The sequence below is a fragment of the Ictidomys tridecemlineatus genome, chromosome 16 (genome assembly GCF_052094955.1).
Source record: "Ictidomys tridecemlineatus isolate mIctTri1 chromosome 16, mIctTri1.hap1, whole genome shotgun sequence".
NCBI lineage: Eukaryota > Metazoa > Chordata > Mammalia > Rodentia > Sciuridae > Ictidomys > Ictidomys tridecemlineatus.
In genome coordinates this window covers 53,359,213-53,379,673 of record NC_135492.1, presented here as the reverse complement: position 1 = coordinate 53,379,673, position 20,461 = coordinate 53,359,213, and the positions used below count along the sequence as shown (strand labels likewise).

The following is a 20,461-nucleotide window of genomic DNA, read 5'->3' as shown; positions in this document are numbered from 1 at the left end:
TAGCAGTGGCGAGCCTGATTCTGGATTGTGCCTGAATCACAGTGTCTTGAACACCAATTCTGCAGGAAGCTTCCAGATCCCCACACTCATGAGAAAGAGGCAGACACAGAGGTTCCTGTCCGGTGAGTCTCTAGGTGTGGTTGCCCAGCCTCACCTACTTCTTTTGCCCTCCCAACAGTTCTGTAAACTCTTGATTTCAGGCGTTAAATCCCTTTCTGCCCTAGTGGTTTGGTTTAGAACAACTGATCTCTGATCAAGAGACCTGTAAATCTGGTTCGGGTGATTCAGAAACCAGGGCAAGTTCAAGGTGAGTTCTAAGGTTCTCAGGCACCCAGACTTCAGCTAACGCGGGTGGTGGTGGATGGCTTCTTGCCTCCTTACTTGAAGCTTCTCTTATTTGAACTTGAGAAAGGTAGGTCTCTGCAAGGCACAAAGACCAACGAATATATGGCAGTCTCCACTAATGCACAGGGGAGGAGTTCCAAGCCCTGCTGGATGCCCGAAGCTGCTACTGCTGAGCCCTACATTCAGTGTGCTTTTTCTCATACAAACATGCATAAACCTGGTGCCTTTCCATCTTAACTTAGCAGTTATCATGCAACTTTTGTGATTTGAGGTGTGAGAGCAAAACTAGTTCCAATTTCTTTTTCTTTCTTCACAATTTCATGGATACCATAGCTCTTAGCAACTTCAGCGTACCACTTTTTTTTTTTCTTTCCTTATGAAGTCAAGAACTTTGCCCTTTTACTGAAAGGAAGCATGCCACGACTTTGCTTTGGCATATCCAAATTCCCAGCATCACTTCTCTTACCCATGGGGACCATTCTTAAAGTCATCTCTTGAACATAAGCACCCTGATACTGTGATGGCCAATCCGACAACCTACAGGGCGACGAAGTGACTGACGGGCAGGTAGCATATACAGTATGGATACACTGGAGAAAGGGTGCTTCATGTTCTGGGTGGGTGCAATGTGAGGACTTGAGATTTTATCAGGCTAAGTTGAACAGGGGCCAGTTTCATACTTACAAATTGTTTATTTCTGGAACTTTGCACGTAAGATTCTCTGATCGTGGCGGACTACAGGCAACTGAAACCACAAAGATCAAAGCTGTCTGTGGAGGTGATTATAGATTCATGGGTGTTTTTCTTGAAACTAGTCTTTACGTGGAAAATACAGAAACTCTACCACACTGAAAATTGCAAATGAGGCTTCCACCAATTGTCAGTTCTAGAAACACCCAAGTCATGAGGACAGAGGTGACTCGAGAGGGAAGGGCAGACCAGGATGGGTCAACTCAGAGAGGTGGGTCCACCTCAGCGTGACTGTGCCTTTAATGTGGAGGTCCCTGACCTGTGAACACAGGGCAGGTCTCTGGGGTGGAAGCTGCCAATCAGCTTTGCCCCCAGGTTGCTGTATCTCAAGCAGAGATCCAAGAGCCTCCCCCAGAGAGCCCTCTGGCCTGGGTAAGATCCGGGCTCTCTACCTATGGGATGGGCACTTTCCTCACATCATTTAGAAATTCTCAAACTCCATCCTTCACCAAGGACTGAGATTTGAACTAGAATTCCAAACTCCAGGAAAGAGCCCGCGGACACTTACATTCTTTGTAGATGGATGGGGTGATTTACCTTCTAGACAGTACCAACCTATTGGCTTACTGGTTTGGGATTCATGAAATGGCATCAAAATAAACATCTCTCATCAAAACATGAACAACCAAGTTTCTCTGTGTTTAACAGGCAAGTCATGTTGAGTAAGTGCTTCGTGGGACTTTATTTTGACTTTGGAAAAAAATAAGCGATTTAAATTTTTTGCTCTCTGGCTTTTGCCACGGGGTGACTGGCAGGATGCTGTGCCTGAGTACTGATTTACTTTTGCATCAGTGGCCCCTAACAACATTTTCTCTGGACCCAACTTTCTTCCATCCATTCTTCCACTCATCATTTATTGGGCCCCTATTGTATGCCAAGCCCTGGCTCCAAGGATACATTGGCAACCAAGATGAGTCTGGTTATTGACTTCTTACATTGTACATGGTCCAGGAAGAGATGGCTGTGCAACAACTAATTTCCTAACAGAGAATTTTAATATAATGATAGTATTTAAAAAGGTGCGTGTGTTTAACAGGAGTGGCCAGGAGGGTCTTACATGGGACAGGAGCTCAGGGCACTGGACGGGGCATCTTAAACTGAGATGAACAGGAGCTGAACTATAAGCTGGCTGGAGGGAAGGGGTTTAGGACGGGATCGCTGCTCTTGAGCTTTTTTTTTTTCCTGAAAATGGTTTCTGGGTCTTTTTGCCTTCTCACCCACTCGCTTGCCAAATCCTTAGAAGAAATCCAGCATAGTCAGCAGGAAGACGGGGCAGTGCAGCCGTGGATCCCAGCTCGGCCCTTCCTCGGCTGGGTGTCCTTGGCCCATGTTCTCGTTGCCTACAAAGCTTATCTGTCAAAAGGGCTCCCTGCAGGGTGTGGGGCATTAACGGCCACCTCCCTGTGGCAAACACAGATGCATGTTACCTGAGCTCAGTTGCAGAAACTGCTGGCTCTGAAGGAACTCGCGTGGTCTTCCTGGCAGGAACAGAGATGGAAGCTGCTGCCGTCACCTTCGCTCAGATGCAGAAACTGCTGCAAGAGGTTAGGTGATTTGTCCAGGTTCATATTGACTAGCAAGCGGTGGTGCTGGACTTGAATCCAGCCAGGCCCTAGGGTCTGTGGTATGGCTACCAAGTCGGGATTTCTAAAGCAGGTCGTCCTATGCAGCACCTGCAAAGGCAGCTAGAATAGTCTTCCCTGCTGACCCCTGGCTATTGGTGGATCCAGGACCCCCAAGACCTCTGTTGAGACCAACAGCTCCTTGGGAACATGTGCCTTCTCAGAAGAGAAGACATTCCGTTTTAGCAAAGAGCCCGGGTTGTGATTATCTTCCAGGACCAGTGGATGTGAAAGGCTTTATTGTTTGCCATTTGGCTTCATCTGGAGGTCACATGTGACTGTGGCTCTCGTGCTTGTGCAAGGATTTCGTCACGCTAGAGGTTCACGTTGACACGTGAAAGGAAGAACTTTCCAAAAGCAAGCGGTAGCTGCTCATTCATCTGCTCACTGTCCTTGCCGGTAAGGGCCGACGTCCCAAACAGACCCTGGAGCACCCCTCGATTCTCCCCTTCGTCATCTCCTTGGTTTTGAGCCAAGGTAGCTTGTGGGCACTCATGCCCTGGAGACAGGTTGGGGGAGCCAGGCTTGAGTATGTGGGCTCAAGCAGCTCATTTGTGACATTCCCTCTGTTGGGGGCGGCCACTGGGACCTGGTTTTGGGTTGGTGTCCTAACTTGAGTTCTTTATTATAGACTTTGCATTAAGTTTCCTTTTTTGGGGGTGGGGGAGGTCCTTTCTCAATGTATTAAGTCTCTCCTCCCCCAAACTGTTTCCTGATATTTGCAAACGAATCCTATCTTCCTCCCTGATTTTGTTAATATTTTAACAAGCATGATATGGCTGTTTATCCATGAACCAAATTCAAGCACAAAGAATTACACATTGTCAGCTTCTTTCAAAGGCCACCACCAACTTGCCAGTCCGGTGCCCCCAGACCAATTCCATGGACCCAAGACAGTCTTTCCAAGAAATCACAAGTTGATCGATACGAGAGTCTCCTTCTCCTTAGACTTTCAAGAGGAGACGACATCCAGACTCCTGGGTGACTCGGTAGTCCAGGGATTGTCCAGGCGCTCCTTCGATGTATCCCTTTCCAAGTCAGAGTTTATCATGGCAGCTGTATTGTTTCCAAAACCTTCCAGAAGGTTCTTTTTGGATGTGGAAGGCCTTTCCGGAAAATGTCAGCCTGTTATCACTAAGGAAACCACTGGAGGAGGCCAGCTCAAGTCCCTGATGATGCTGGCCAGGGACCAGGGCTGGCCCATCTTCCCCTATCTCCTCCCATCTAGGGTGGCAGGTCCTCTCGGAGGCTCTGTCTTGGGCACTCATGACGGCCATCCTCTGGGGTACATGTCTACACCTTCTGCCTCGAGGGTGAAGATTCTTTTCCCTTGACTAAGACAAATTTGGGTGTTTTAAAAAGGATCAATTTGCTCTGGAGCTGAAATGAAAGAAAATAAATACAGAGAACTGCCTTGCTCTGCCCAGAGCCCCAGCCTCCCTCAGCTGAGGCCTTGCTGCTGGTTGGCTTGGCTGGGACGCTCCCTGGGCACCTCGCCACGCTCCGTCCTGTCTGGGTCGGCTGCTAGAACAAGAGCTTCAGACTTCTAGTCTGGAGTGGGTTTACATTGGACGTTCTGCCAGGCCCAATAGGATTTTCTGTCCCTTCTGGAATTGGCTTCTTCAGATTCTGTAGCTGTGGGCCCCCGAGTCCTGGGCGGTGTTGGTCTCGAGCCGTTTCCGTGTGAGGTCTTTCCAGGTAGGGGTTCTTGTATGGTCAGGCCGTGCTCTACGGGCGGAGCTGAGCTCTCCTGGTGCACAAGGCAGCTTGCCCTGTGTTTCACGCCGGCTCGTACAGTCTCCACAATGAGCCCCAGACCTTGTCAGTCCCGTTTCACTGATGGAAAAACTGAGGTATGGAAAAAGAAAGGGACGTGCCCAAGGCTGCAGAGTGCGTGGCTCAGCCCCAAAGGGACCCCGCAGCTATCCAGTGGAGCTATCCACATTCCCACCAGGAGCCTGGAAGCTTCCTTCCCGAGCGTCAGGCCGTCTAAGTCGACTTTGCCTTTCTCCAGGAGGCTAGGAGGGCTCACTGCGCTCAAGTTCTCCTCTGGCTCTGCGTCTCTGCCCTGCTCTTTCTCTGAGATGTTCACAGTGGCCAAGGATCAAGGATCGTCCTCTTGTGAGGCCAAGCCCAGTCCTGCTGGCTTTGCGGGCTTGGCGGGCTTTGCACTCGGTGAGTTTACTGAGCCCAGGCCCAGAATCCTGTCCGCAAATAAACTTGCTCACCAGTCGGTGCAAACCGGATTCCTGAAGCAGCAGCAAGTACTGTGCCCCGGGTGGCACTTTCCTGCCACATGGGGTCCCAGTGTTCTCTGCCAGCACCTTGTGCCTGACCAGATCCCATGACTGCGATCTCCTGGAATTCTCCTCAGAGCTTCCCAGATCTCAAGCGAGTTTCCAGGCAAATCGTCCTGAGCAGAGATGGCCCCAGGGTCTCCCTCCCACAGAGTGAATCAGGAGATCTCAAAAGGCGGCTCTCCTTCTGCAGAGATAAAGCAGACAGGGAGGTGGGGAGGAAGGATTGAGCTGTGTATCATCCCAACTGCCCCGGACCCAGAGACACGAGCCAAGAATGATGGAGAGAGGCCTGGGCTCTGGGTTCCCCAGGTCTTCACCCCGACAGCACACACCCGAGGCAGAACCAGGTCTCCAGGAAGGCAGTGTGCTCATTCCTGAGGGGCGTGTGGGGAGGGCAAGTACCAGAACACTGGTCCACATTCATGTGAATGTAAAGGGGCTTTATTGGCTCTCAGGGCTGAGAGCCATGTTCCTTCAGGCATGGTTAGATCCAGGGGATTCCATGGGGATGCACACATTTGTTTCTCTCCATATTTGGGTCTGCTTTCTTCTGATGGCTTTATTTGCAGGCAGATTCCCTTCACTTTGGGTCTCCAGATGCTCCAGGCTCAGTTCTAGAATTCAGCAGGATGAAGACAATGTCTTCTGTACGGCTTCCATCAGATACCCATAGTCAGGCTTGGGTGGCGAGGTGGACCCTGCCCTGGTCTCTTTGGTTAGGGTGCACGTGTGCAGACCTAGTGTCCGTGCCCCACCTTGGAGCTGGGAGGTGGTCCTACTGCGCAAGTTGCACTGACTGAGAAGGGATTAAGGAGCAGTCCAAAGGAGAAGTGTGACAATATGACAACATGGCCTAAGGGACGGGTCTGTACCATGGAGCGTCCATGAGGGAACAGAGAACACAGCTAGAGATGTCATGCAGGCATGCAGAGGCTGGCCACGAGCCGTCTGTGGGTCTGGGATGCTCTGTGGGGAAGGGAGACAGCAGCAGGTGGGACGATTCCAGGCTTTAGAGCAGCCTCTTGGGTGCACAGACTTGCACATGGCCCGCTGCACGAGTCTCCCGTAGCAGTGACGCAGAGAGGATGAGAACGTGTAGATGACCCCTGCAGGTCTCAGGTGAGAGCTGTGAGATGGGCACAGAGCAGGTGAGGAGGCACCTTCAACATCAAACCCCAGGAATGACCAGCAGCCCTCCCAGGTCACCATCAAGGAGTCAAAATAGAAGATGTAAATTCCTCTGCACGAAACTGGGACAATACAAGATGATGCTTGAAAGGGCAAACTGTGTGGAGGAAGCTTAGAAAATTTTCGTTAGCGTCTGACTATTTCCCAGAAAGCTATTTTCGTTTGGAAATCTTTCCAAATAACCAGACAAGAACAGTAGAACTTTACTGGAAAAGCTACTAGGTATATGGTGAAAATCAACAGTAAGATACTAATTAGTGTTTATTGGAGAATGTATGCTATGAGCCAGGCTCCAAGTGCTTAATATCCATCAACAACAATTTTCACAACGACCTTGTGAGATACATACAGTGATCATCCCCAGCTATGCACAGGGAAAGTGAGGCACGTAGAGGAGGAAAGAAATTAACTGAGGTTCTTCATCTCAGAAACAACACAGTGAAATTCAAACTTGGCCTGTGCTGCTAACTATTTCACTGCTATAAAGTGGGGGGTATTTTGTAGACAGAGAAGCTGGGCGTGGTGTGTTAGTCAGCCATCTCTTGCTGTAACAAAATGCCAGAAATAATCTGCTTTATAGAGAGAAAAGTTTTATTTTGGCTCATGGTTCTGGAGCTTCCAGTTCATGGGGCCCAAGATAAGGCAGCACATCATGGTGAGGAGGGAGCTTGTGGTGGAGCAAAAGGTTCAACTTGAAGAGTCTCCATCAGGGGCACACCCTAGTGACCTAGAGACCTCCCAGAGGCCCCTCCTCTTAAAACCTCCACCACCTCCAGATAGCTCCAAGTGGCTCATCACACCTTTAACAGGAGGTCCTTTGAGAACAGTGCAGATCCAAACGATGTCACTTGGCCACCCTGTAGGACCACTGCTAAGAAGAACATTGGCTTGTTCCTCTGGAAGATGCCTGTAAGAACAGCACGAGCTTCCTTGGGTTTTCTAGAGGACAGTCAGAGGTTATTTTCCAGGTGGTTAGGTAAGGGCCAAGGAAAAGCATATCCTCAACTAAAAAAACACTATCATTCCTGCTAGGAATAATCATGAACTGTGCAGGCTTCAAAAAAAGGATTTGTCCACGAGCAACTTTTACTTCCAAGGGTCATCCTCCCAGGCAGAGAGAGGGACCCCACTTTCCCAGCCCCGTGTCTCTGCGTTGACGGATTAAATGTACCTATTAAGCAGATGGCCGGGGGATGCCTGTGTCCCCCTGGCCTGACTCTTCTTGAGTGATTTCCTATGATAGGAAGGGAGCATCCCATAATAATGAAAAATTGGCAGTGGCTATTGATTAAATCCTTCCCTGGGCTCTTCCCTTGCTCTCTCCCATTAGTTAAGTATGAACACCTCCAAGACAAATGTGAAGAAGTGAAGGGCCGTGAGCCCTGCGAGGGCCACCTTCCTGCTCTTAAGAACAAAATATTATTATTTTGCTTCGTTCGCGTCCAATCCTCTTAAGAGAGCAGAAAAGAGGAAAGTTACCCAATTCCTGGCAACAAATCATTTCCTTTTCTCCGGGACATCTGAAAGACAAGCATGGCAAACACCATCTGAGAAATGTTCTTTTTATTTTGGTAAGCACAGCATCTCCAGAAAAATAGGTTAATTGGTTCAGAGACTTGCTCTTACTGCTAATGGCATTTAGCTTGTGAAACTGAACAACTGCATCTCAAGACAGAATGTTCGCGGAATCGATATTCTGGTTGCTAAGTGTGTGTTTTTAAGATATCATCGGAATTAATTTATTCAAAGCCAGCTGGCGTCGTTCCCCGTGTGACCGCTAGGGGGAAACCTCAACCCACGTCGTGAGAAGAGCGGGCTCAAGGGTCCTGATGGATCCCCGCGTACTTGGAGAGAAGTTAGCACTTCTGATATTTCTAAATTTCTTTTTTTTTTTCTAAAACATTTATGTAGAACACCACATAATTGCAGAAAAGATAATAGTCACATACCCCAGGGCCTACTGTACACTTATGTTAAAAGTACTGCTTTTATTGGCAACTAAAATATAACCTTCCCATGTCAAATTGCTTTAAATTAAAGTTAAAAAAAAAAAAAAGCTAGCTGATCCCCACACTTAGTAATTGTCAAACATTAGCATAATGTGGAATACCGAAGCTGCCTAAATCGTCGGTTTAAAAATAATTATTTACTTAGATAAATTTTGTATGCAGTGGATTGTGAGAACCCCCGGCCGGGGCTCTCCTGACTGAGCACACAGGGTCGACGTGCATGTTCACTTGACACTCAGGCCTGGCATGTAAGTGGGACTCTAACTTAGGTCAGTCTCTGAGAAGGGGTCTCGGTTCATCTCTGCTCATCCATCCGTCATGGTGCACATACAGATGGGACGGATCGGCCCCTCGCGGGCTGCTGGGTGACCTCACACAGGAAGGACCCCAGGGGGGAAATGGCACAAGCCTATTTTTGGTGACATGGCAGCGAAGCTGGGTCTGCAAAATTCTGGGCACCAGGAAGATGTGGCTTCTAGTGAGGTCACAGCCCTTCCCGTGGATGCATTTGTATTCCTCGGATCTCTCCCCTCGACCAGAGCACTTTCATGTGCATCACCGGGTCGGATGGGTGGGTGTGCTGGCTGGCAGGGTCTACCCTGAAACTGGGTGCCATCTGGGCACATCGGCCTGTTCAAACCAGAACAGCTTTGGTCAACTCGATGACAACCGGCTATTTTGAAGTGAAACCAAACAGAGATTGATTTCCTGCTGCTCATGGTCGCTTTGAGCCACTACATTCTGAATGTGTCGATGAAGCTTCTTACAATACACACTGCAGAACTGAAGAATCCTGAGACCTGTGCTAGGTCTGCTAAGCAAGTGGGCAGGGCCAGGCTGCCAGTCAGGGCAAAGGTCTGATGGCACCATGACCTTGAAGCAACCTGAAAGACACGTGGTGATGGCTTCTGAGACCTGACACTCAGGGGACGCAGGCTGAGGACATGAGTCCCCTTAGTCTCTCTCAACTGTATTCAGAAGATGTGGACGCAGGACAGCTGAGGACACTGCCCACACAGCCCTGCCCCAAAGCCTCCCATCTTCAGGCCCACCGCACCTGCCCACAGTTGGGACCCCTGTCTGTCTTATTATTTCTGGATGAAATAAAAACTAGAAGTTTTTTGGGGGGTTCTTTCGCTGTTTTTATTTTTTTAAACTTTTTGTTCTCTCTGAGCCTTACACCACGATATCTAAAATGAGTCAAAGGATCATAGAGTGAAGACACAACCCTGGGTCTCTACTGTGCTGGTTGACTTTGGTTTGTCATTGACCCTCTCTGGTCTCATCAGGCCCAGAATTAAGCAATGAATGAAGTGAGAATGGATCTAGGTGAGATTTTAGAAGATCGTGCTTCTTTAATGCGGTATACACACTTTTATTCTGCACGGGAAACCCGTCAGTTTCTTCCCTGTGTGCCGTCCTCATTCATACCTTTGGTCATGGATTGGGCTGCTTTTCCCCCGGAGAATCTTTGGCCTTCCGTCTTATGGTCTGTGTTGACCCAGAGCGCGCCCCTGCTCTGCACAAGCTCTCCTCTCCTGGCTACCCATTCATCTCACCTGGGCCTGTTTCTGTGGTTCTGATTCAAAGCAGCTCTTCCTAGTCCTACCCAGAGAAGTGCCTCTTGTGTTCTCAAGCCGGGCCTTGCTGAAGGGCTGCTGTGCTCCTGTCAGTACTCACCGCATTGCTGAGCACGTAGCTGGTGCTTCACATTCCCTGGGGTCCTTACCTTTCCTTCCCAGTGACCTTTTCCTTTAACATTGCAGCTGACTGGTCCTGAATGCTGGGGCACCTCAGTGCACAGGTGTGGCTGTGGCTGCTTGTACCTGTGCAGGGGGAACCCGGGCTGCCCGGGTGCAGGGATCTGCTGTGCCACGTTCTCACAGGAGGGTCTCTGGGTGCATTGACTACAGGTCTTTCCCCCAGGTGGGTGCTCCTGCCAGCTTCCTCTGCAGATTGGTGGCTGGGACTCCTGGGGGTGACATGGGGGAGTGAAGGGGCCTGGCCTGCTACACATCCTTAGGATCCATGTTCTTAGAAACCCTCACCTGTTCCTGGCCTTTTCCTCTTCAGAAGTGACGCTTCGGTGGTGGCTGAGGGCGAGTTCTCTCTGCCCTCAAGGTTCTTGCCCCCATTCCTGCACAGCACCAGGCAGGGGTCATCTCCGCAGTGGATACCACAGAGTCCCCACTGTGGGCGATACTGTGGGTGACTGTCACCAGGTGCACACTGTAGGTGAGGAAGTGGATGTTTACAGCAATGCTCAGGATGCTCTGGAGACTCCAGAGGCTTGTGCTAGTTTGCACAGCCTTTGGCTTGGGTGGTAGATCTTTGTGCCTGGAGAAAAAGAGATGGCTTAGCGGTTGCGAGAGGCTGGATCAGCTGCACTGGGTGAGCTGTGCGCCACGCCCGTCGTCAGAAAAGAAGAACACGCCTGGATGTTAATTTCTTATTTACGTGACACACACCAGGCTCCTCTCTGGGTACCATCCAGTTGGCAGGACATTCCTGCCAAGTGGACGCAGGGCTGGGATTTGGGGTGTGGTGCACAGAGGAGCCAGGGAAGCTGTGGAATGAAGGAGTCAGGCCTGTGAAATTCCATGAACCCCAGGTGATGGGTTGGAGCGGATGGATCTCTTTGGTTTAGAGAAGCAAAAGGAGACTCAGAAAGACATCTGAAGCGAGTGTTTGAAATAATGCCTGGAGCAAACCATATTGGCCCACTCATTAAAAAAATGAGTTTTCTAAAACCAAAGCTATTTGATTTTTAAATGAGTGACTGAAGTGCTCAGCCAAAGCCCTCAGGTGCCTTTCGGGAGGGTTTGTAACCCCTCACCTCCTGCAGCAGCGTTTCCCTTTCATGCGGTGGTATCTGGGGAAACCGCAAACCTGACTCTGGGGGCCAACTTCCCAGAGGCGCTGCCTTTGACTTTGGAAATCACAGAGCCGTCAGCCTGTAACTGGAGCAAATGATACAAAGTTCCAGTTATGCATGGCTCAAGTCTGTGGGTCATCCCTGGTCGCTCCCATCACCTCCCCTTATTCAATTTCTGTTCATTTTTACTTTCAAAATATCTCCTGATGGTGTCTGCTGCCCCTGCCTCCAACCTGGGTTAGGACACCCGATTATCTTTTGCTGGAAAAAAATCTAATAGCCTCGGACGGACTCTATTCTCGACTCCTGAGTGACCGTCTCAAAACGCAAATGTGATCAAGGAGGCCACCCCACCAAGCAGCCCGTGGACTCCACCCCATCGTTCCTCAGACCATGCGAAGCCCCTCCTCCCTGTCGCTCTCAGTGTTCTTCTGTCTCTGCTCTCCCCACAGGGTCTCAGCCCTGTGCCCAACAGCCTCATCTAACAGTCAGTGATCATGGTGGTGAGGATTAGGTATGAAAATATTGAGAAAGGGCTTAGACTGGTCAGAGTCCCCATGGGGTGAGAGCGTGTTCCATAACATGGCAATGCTGCGTGAAAGTTTGTCTCCTTCCCTCCATCAGAGCTCCCGCGAGGTCAGAGAAGCCACCAGTTTTACTTATTATTGCACTGCAGTGCATAACGGCGACCCCTCGAAGCTTGCTCCTTAGCCGACGTCCCACTTTCCTATTACTGTGTGACAAAGAACTGCAGTCTTGGAGACCAACCCAACGCACTTTGGGCATCTTGCAGCTGTCTGGCCTGGAGGCACACTGACGTGGCAGTGCTCTGTGCTAGGGTCTCGGGGGCTGGCCCTGGTGAAGGTCCCTGCTGAGGGACTCCAAGGGGAGGGATGTTTTCTAGGCTCACAGGTTCTTGGCAGGATTCAGATCCTCTGGGTGACTAGCCGAGGGCCTGCGTGTTTTGCTGGCTGTGGGTGGGGGCACCCTGCTTCCTTCCCTGGTGCCTAAGCCTGTGGCTGATGGCTGTGTTAAAGGCACCAGGAGAGACCGAGGTCACGCCAGGACGAGTCATGGGGGGTGACAGCCTATCATCTGCTTGGACATAAGTCACAGGTCCTGGTGATACTGAAGAGGAGGCACCACAAGTCTCAGGAGGTGGGGTCACTGGGGGAGTGTGTCTTAGGAGCTGCCTTCAGGGTCATTTAGAGTCATGTGTACCCTAAGGAAGTTCAGTCAATGACGAGCCCATAGTGATACCAGAGGACTGGGTCACCTAGTGTCAGGGTAGTCATCTTCACCATCTTATTCTGTGCAGGTACACTGTGTGACAGTCACATGACAGCAAAACCTCCTTGTCACACATTGCTCTAGCCACACTCCTCATGAAGCACCCCAAGGCTATGCTTCAACAACGGCAGCGTGCAGCCCTGTTGTGCCAGGTGATGGTCAGCAATGGTCAGCAATGCCTACTGCTAGGAGGTCAAACCAGCCTGTGACTTGTGTTGTAGTGATATTGCCAAGGTGGCTTGTGGGGGGGCTCCTGGAAGACAAACGTGTTGCCTTCCTTACCACAGCAGAGTAGGATGGAGTTGCCGGTCCCCAGCAAGCATGTGGCTTCCGCAGTCCAGCAGCATAGGGCACTGTGCAGAGCCACATTCTGCCATGCATGGTGGCACATAAAGCACTTATGGAGTGGTGCCTATGGAGTTGGCCCAGCATAGCCTGGTAGCGGCTCAGGTGGGGAGGGGCAGAGTCACCCTCAGGAGAGCGGTGTGCACCCCTTGGTTCCTAGGCATGAGCTCTGCTGCCCCTCATTAGCAGAGAAGCCTTCTCCAACCATGAGTCTTTCCCCAAAGGCTCGTGGGGAAAGGAAGTATGGACGAATTGGGACAGACCATTCAGAGTTACTGGAAAAGCCACTCAAAGAAACTTCTCGAAGTAGCTCCGTGAGGAGCACATTCTGCATGTTTCCACTAAATTTTATGAGCTGATTTTCAGCCTCCAACCCAAACCCCAGCTTACCCCTTGTAGACCCTGTATCAGGGAGTTTGCATTGGCAGACTTGGGGTGCTAAGGCTGAAGTCCCTTATTCTAAAATGCCTAGAATTACCGCAGCAAATTGAAACTCCAAATACAATCTGTGTCATTAACCTTGTAGGGATTATATTTTTGACTTCCCCTATGTGACATATATCTGGTCACATATTCATTGTGAACCGGCGCTTAAAATGCATAATCCTCAAAGGTTACTCCCACTCGCTCAGAAGACCTCATATTCATCACAAAACCCAGAATGGGGGAGATAAGGTTTAAGGGACGGCTGAATGGGATCCTGGAATAAACAAACCCTTCCATAGTTCTTAAAATAAAGCACTTACGGAGCACATTTTTATCTGCAAAGCCCGAGAAATGAATTTATTAATCCTCACAACATTCTCCACATTATCATCACCAGACGATAAATACGGAGCCAGGGGCTGAAAGGTCAAATTAGCTTTTCTCCTTCCTCTGGGACCGTGTTACTTCTGCATTAGAACGGAGTCAGCTGTGCCCTCTGGCTTTCAGCCCGTGCCCCTTTTGCCAAACATACCTGCTTGTGGGATTTTATTTTCATTATTCTTGTTGTGAACTTGGAGAGTTAAGTTCAGGTAAAGTCAGCGTTTTGCTCAGTCCTTTTAGGAATATAGAGGGCTGTGAGCTGGCCCCGCGGGAATCCCTGCGCTTCAGATTGGCCTCTGTGCTTCCTGCTCCTCTCTGTTCTTCCCACCTTCCCCATCCACCTCGCTGCTGCCTGAATCATCGACTTTCTCTTTTATCATTTAAATTTTATTTAGGTGTGCTTGGACATAAAAAAAAATATAATGAAGATTACAATAAATTCTCATGTCCCTACTACCCTGTTTTAAAAAAAAAAAATCCTCTCTTTTTTTGTCCCCCTCTAGGAAAAAACGCAAATACGCTTTAAAGGGTGGTGGTGGTTATTCTCAGTTCCCATGCCTTCCTCTACACACAGCCACCTCCAGGTGCGCCTGCAGGCAACAGAAGCTACAATGCATACTCTGAAACTGTGAGCATCTCGCTGAGACTCCTTTTCCTCTTTGCTCAACACTGGATTTAGGAGGGCCACCTTTGAGGTATGACATTCTAGTTCCCTTTCCAAGCAGCTTGATATTTCATCCTAGGAGACGCTGAGCTTCCACTGTTTTGGTTTTTTTTTTTTTTGGTAGACAGGCATTTGTTCCAAACACTAGTGCAATAAAGATTCTTAGGGGCTGGGGTTGTGGCTCAGCAGTAGAGCACTCGCCTACCGTGGGCGAGGCCCTGGGTTAGATCCTCAGCACCATACAAAAATAAATACATAAAATAAAGGTATTATGTCCAACTACAACAACAACAAAAAAATAATTTTAAAAAAAAGGGTTCTTATTTGGGTATATTACTCTCTCGGGCATTGGGTTCTTGTTTCAGGTCAGCAAAGAATCGAGGAACAGGGCGCAGAGACCGGAAGCAGCAGGTTTACTGCAAAGGCCAGAGACACAGAGACGGACTTCTCTGAAGAGAGGGGCCCAGAGCTGGGAGTCTGGCGGGTGCTGTGGCTTGTTCCTTATGGTCTCGGGACTTGCTCCTCCCCTCATCTCCCTGTCCACGCTCCCCTCACTCTTGTTCACTGGTGCCCACTGAACCCACGCGTCCGTCTCACTTTTTCTCTTGGGCCCCTCTACTTCCGGGCAGGAGCAGGAAGTGTCCGTCTGACTGGGTCCCCCTCGTGTGTCAAGCAGGAAGTTGAGCTCACCGGAAGTCTTTCTCCGAGCGCCGACCTCCTGGCTGCCATCTTGCCCTGGCTGCCTCCGCCCCTCTGCCTCTCCCTCAGGTATGTCGACGCTTGGGTCTGAGAGGTTCGTAGGGTCCTGTGGGGGAGGAGCTGGCGGGTCAGAGGCTGTTGGCATCTTACATGTCACCGAGTGTCGAGGAGTCTCCTCAGGGGTCCCTTCCACCCTTTGTTCTCCGAGGGCAGCGCGTGGAAGCACTGGCCACTCCACCACCTCGGCACGCTCGAGGCCTCGGGCTCCCGCCAAAGCCAAACCTCGTGGTAAGGGTTTTCGTGGTCTGGGAATTGGCCGTCCAGGACTCCTACCCGCTCTCCAGCGGCCTGTCCTGTTCTTTACTGGTTCTGGAGAGCAGCCCTCAGGCAGTGACAGTGACATGCTGGCGTCACACTGCGCTGTCCATTCCTCTGCCAGCCGTCCTGTCCCCCACCTTCCCACCTCCTGCCGCCCTGCCCCATGCTCCGCCCGAGCTGTTCCCTCTGCTTGAGAACCCTGAAGGCTGCTTCCCAACCTAATCCCTGGGAAAGCTTTCCATGTCCCCCAGCTCCTAGTGTCCCCTCCTAGTGGGCATAGCCCTCTGTAGAGAACCATGGGGGCTGCTCTGCCTTTTCCTGCCGCAAGTCCCAGTCCCGAAGGAGAAGACAGCGCCTGCTGGGACTCGCCCCCTGCTCCGTTGGGGAGGGGAGTCCTCACCCACCCGGACAGCCTATGGGACAGGGACATTCTCAGCCACACCCGGGTGGCCAGCTCTGACATATGCATTTCTGTTAATTGACACTTTCCCTTGTCTTTCGAACCAGTTCCCTTTGATTCCAGTTTTCAAAGGTGATTCTACCCCTGAGAAATAAGAAGTCCCAAATGTGCCTGTAGGAAGTAAAGGGGGAAAAAAAACCCCATAGGTATTCCCTTCACTCTTTCCCAAGTATCTCTTCCCAGCAGAGAAATTCATCAAAGGACTTCCTGTCTGCCCGGTGTCAACCTGGACCTGAGACGCATCCGTTTTCTCCTGTTCTCTTGTGTGAAGGATAAGGGTTTGCCCTGGTCATCCACGATTTTGACACTGGGATTTAACCCAACCAAGGGGTGGGGTGGGTGGGGGAGAAACCCACCCACCAAACTGCGTGTTATTTACCCATTTCAATATTTAATTTCCTGTCTCCATTACGCACGTTTCTGTATGCAGATTATTTGCCCAACATAATTTATCAGTTCCTCCTTAGATAATATTCTCCTCAGGGTACATATTGTTCATATTTAGAAATTCTTATTAATCTCAAGAATCACATTGTTTATCCAACAAAATTATTACAGCTTTGATGAAGCTTTTAAAGTGTAACATGTAAATCACTATTTTCTCACTTTCATAAGCAGCTGAATTTTTGATCGGGTGTATTATTATGGTTTAGAAGATATCGAGTCTCAGGGAAAATGTACAAGATGGTGCCATAATGTGTAGATGAGGCTATTTAATTAGAACTGCTGTTAATGACAAATTGCCACCACGGTAGCTAGCCCTCCTCCAAATTGCCTTTCTTAAGTAGATAAATGAGTGGTGCAATCCGGTGTCATTATAAATAGGACGGGGCTAATATTTAAAGCTATAAGTGTTACAATAACAAATGGCAGGGGGGAAGGAGCAAGCGAATATTTAAATATTTACAATCGCTTATTTTGAAAATTGCGTATTGATCATTTTTACCTAGGAAAATATTAGAGGGATTCTTTAATAGAAACAAAAACTTAAAGGAGCTGCATTAGAGGAGGAGTCAGTATTTTGTTGATCGTTTTCCTTGATGTTTATATTCAAGTTTACATTCATGCTCAATGAGGCTGTCTTAATTGCATCAATTATATGATAAAATATTGTATCTTTTGATATTTTTTTATCTTTGAGGGGAAGAAAAAAAAGAAAAGAAAATATAGCTTCCCTGCTTGTGAGCTGTGTTTTGTGAGATAATAGACATCATTGACACCACTTGCTAACATACCAAAAATAGACCTGGGGAGGGAAGGGTGGCATTTGCTAGCACTTGTGTATCCATGATTGTGTTATTCTGTCCCTGCAAGGATGGCATTCCTCATTTGACCATAGGGAAATAGAACAGAAGAGGGGTCTGTGGAGGGAATGAATCTGCAGAATCAATGAATAGCAAAACCAGGCTCCCAAGGCATGACTTAGTCACGTTTTTTTTCCTGTGAACGTAGACAGACTGTGAACAGGGGAGGGCTGCCTGTGCTCGGGTTACCAGGGGGCTTTGCAAAGCAGGTTCCAACATCACGGCGGGTCCCAACACCAGCACCCAGCTCTTCATTGCCATCGATCTTCCTGTTTTTGATGCAGTTCCAGTATTGCCTTATGTTTTCCACTCAATTTTTTTCTTCAGAGCTAATATGTGACATGACGTCAAAATTGAGGTGAAGAACTTGCCAATATGGGATGCTCACTGATTCCATTTTGTCTTATTGGGATTATGTTTATAAGGTGGAAAATTTCTATTTCTAGAATCAGCAATTACACCCTTTAATTCTTTTTTCTATTCTTAGCAATAAAAACACATTTTTCCAATAACCACCTACAAACTGCCACATGGATGAAGTGCTGCGAAGCCACCCAAAAGCACCAGAGCTATGTTTGTTAGCAGACATAAACACGCTTGCTGCTGGCCTCCGAAACCATCTAGTTGTTAGGGTGTGCCCTGCAGAAGCTCAGGCTCTACCAAGTGATCACTTTTATAGGCACTTCTGGGACTTTCTTAGAATCCCAATTTGTAGCTGAATGGAGGGACCCTGGAAGTGCATCTGTGTCTTCATCTCAGGCCCCTTCCCCTGTCTAGTCCTTCTGCCTTGAATGACCAGGGCTGTGGGGGGGGGGTGTGGGGGGATATGTTCTGCAAGGTGAACTGGGAAGTGAAAGGGAGAATCTGTCTCTTTTTCTGTACAAATAGCCCTAGGTTGAAGCTCCAGCCCATGCCTTGGAGAACCAGCTCTGATTCACAAGAAGGTGCATCCTGGATCTTCTACACACATGCTGACCCTGTTTCCTTCTGGAGCCATAGGAGAGAATGGGCAGAGTGACATTATCAGTGTGTTTGGCTGCTTCTTGGGCTCACGTTGCAAAAGGCACCATTGCTGTGCTCTGTTCTGTGACCTGACCCAAGCCTTCCCCTCGTCACTTCCCATGCACTTCCTGTGTGTGTCTCCATTGAGGAGAACATTGTAGTTGAAGGAAAACCCACCAGTGCCTTCGATGACCACTTAAGAAATGGCTCTGTTGAAACCCAGTGTCTATTTCAGGGATGGCAGCCTCAAACCTAGAGCGACTATTGAAGGGCAGCTAGGTTGGTTCTACAGTGTAGCTATTGTGAATTGAGCTGCTATGAACATTGATATGGCTGTGTCACTATAGCATGATGTTTTTAAGTCCTTTGGGTGTAGACCTAGGAGTGGGATAGCTGGGTCAAATGTTGGTTCCATTCCCAATTTTCCAAGAAATATCCATACTCCTTTCCAGACTGGCTGCACTAATTTGCAGTCCCACCAGCAATGAATGAGTGTGCCTTTTCCCTCACATCCTCACCAACACTGATTGTTGTTTTTATTCTTGATAACTGCCAATATGACTGGCATGAGATGGAATCTTAAGGTAGTTTTGATTTGCATTTCTCTAATTACTAGAGATGTTGAACATTTTTTCATATATTTGTTGATCAATTGTATATCTTCTTCTGAGAAGTGTCTGTTCAGCTTCTTTGCCCATTTATTGATTGGGGTTTTTTTTTTAAGTGAAAGAAACTGTGGTATATATAGCCAATGGAATATTATTCAGCCTTAAAAGAGAATAAAATCATGGCATTGGCAGGTAAATGGGTGGAGCTAGAGAATATCATTCTAAGTAAGCCAAATCAAAGGCCAAATGTTCTTTCTGATAAGCGGATGCTGATCCATAATTGGGGGGGGGCATGGGAAAAATGGAACAACTGTGATTGGGCAAAGGGGAGGGAGGAGAAAGGTGAGGAAGTGGCATGGGGGTGGAATGAGATAGGCATCATTACTCTAGGTACATGTATGACTGTAAATATGGTACAATTTTACATGTGTACAACCAGAGAAATGAAAAGTTGTGGTGCAACTGTGTTCAGTGAATCAAAATTTATTCTGCTGCCATATAGACCTCATTAGAATAAATAAATAAATACAAACATAGAGTGACTGGGAAGATCTTGAGTGAAGCAGTCTGGGTGGTGCTGGAGAGTGGGGTGGACCCTCTCAGGAGGGGCCAGTACTCCCCTTCTGCTGAGGGAACCCTGCTGGAATGCAGGCCCACTGTCACCCCAGGCGCTGATGTTTTCCAACAGAAGCCAGAATCCGAATGTTTATGTGAAATCCCTTGATTTAACAAATTAAAAATTAAAGCAAAGTAAACCGCCATGCCTGCCAGACTGTTTCCGTGTCTGTGTGGAAGTGAGTTTGAAGGAGGGAGAAGGAACAAAGGCTATGGAAATTCCTCCTGGTCACATAGTGTCATGTACACCTGGGTGCCTGGGATTTAGACCAAGCCCCTTAGACATGACAGAGTGAAATTCTTGCCACAATGTATTCAGAATTGTTATATCTATATACATTTCTGGGCGGGGGGGGGGCAGGAGGTCCATGGCTTTAATGAGATTCTCTTTTGCCCTAAAAGATTGTCAGTCTCTTCTGGTATGTCCTCGCAAGTTGTCACAGAGTTTCTCGTTGAGTTCCCCTGAGAGCAAGGGACTCAATACTGTACAAGGTAGCCCACTCCCAATTTAGCCAGCTTTGAACGTGGGGACTTTCTTACTGGCAAAGATATTCAACCTCTTTGTTAATGGCAGCTAAAAAAGGCATCTAATCTTTAGGAAAATGCACTTGAAGAAATCATTGTAGAAATTAAGAGGTTGCTATAATTTCCTGTAACTATCACCCGTTCTTGCAAAAAAAAAATGAGCATTATTAAATTGTGATAGTTACTAATGGAATTTTTAATTCTTTTACAATTAAGGTCATTGAATCTTTATGTCTTGCCCTTCATCCTGAGACTATTTGCATGAAAATAAAGACTCCAAGTTTCATCGTGTTCTATTGATTCATATAAGCCTTTTTTTCCATCATAGATGTCTAGAAACACAGACTTGGAAATGACCTCAGTGTTTGTGGCAGAGCGGGAAATTCAGTGGTATTGGTCAGAAGATCCATGTAGATTGTTCTGTCGATTATTAATTGCACGGTGACATGAGAGTCAGTGATGCCCTCACAAGATTTTTTTATTTGTGAGAAACAAGTACAGAGAGGCAATCTGTGATGGGAGCAGTTTGTAAAAGCCTGTTCTGGGCTGTGATACATATCTGTGTCATGCAGCTGCTCTTCACCTTGGTTTCCAGGTCTATCAGAGGGACCTCCCAGCTCCTTCCTGAGGGTGTGTCAACCCTGATGTGGGGCAATGCGTACAGCCTGTGGCACCTAATGAAGGCAGTTAGTGTTGGCCATTCATATTTTGACGGTGCTGGTAGGAGTGAGAGCA

At 48.5% G+C, this 20,461-nt stretch overlaps 1 long non-coding RNA gene across 21 annotated transcripts in view; it reads left to right on the top strand.

Moving 5' to 3' along the window:
* LOC120891422 (uncharacterized) overlaps positions 1-19,347 on the top strand; it is a 67,748-nt gene extending 48,401 nt beyond the window's left edge. For 16 of the 21 annotated variants that reach the window (XR_013431380.1, XR_013431376.1, XR_013431371.1 and 13 more), the window contains 3 exons: positions 14,035-14,226; positions 14,561-14,963; positions 15,108-19,347. This is a non-coding gene — a long non-coding RNA (uncharacterized LOC120891422). The remainder of the gene's footprint in view (positions 1-14,034; positions 14,227-14,560; positions 14,964-15,107) is intronic. The other 5 variants (XR_013431372.1, XR_013431366.1, XR_013431374.1 and 2 more) reach the window with 5 other exon arrangements.
* Positions 19,348-20,461: the final 1,114 nt, after the last annotated feature.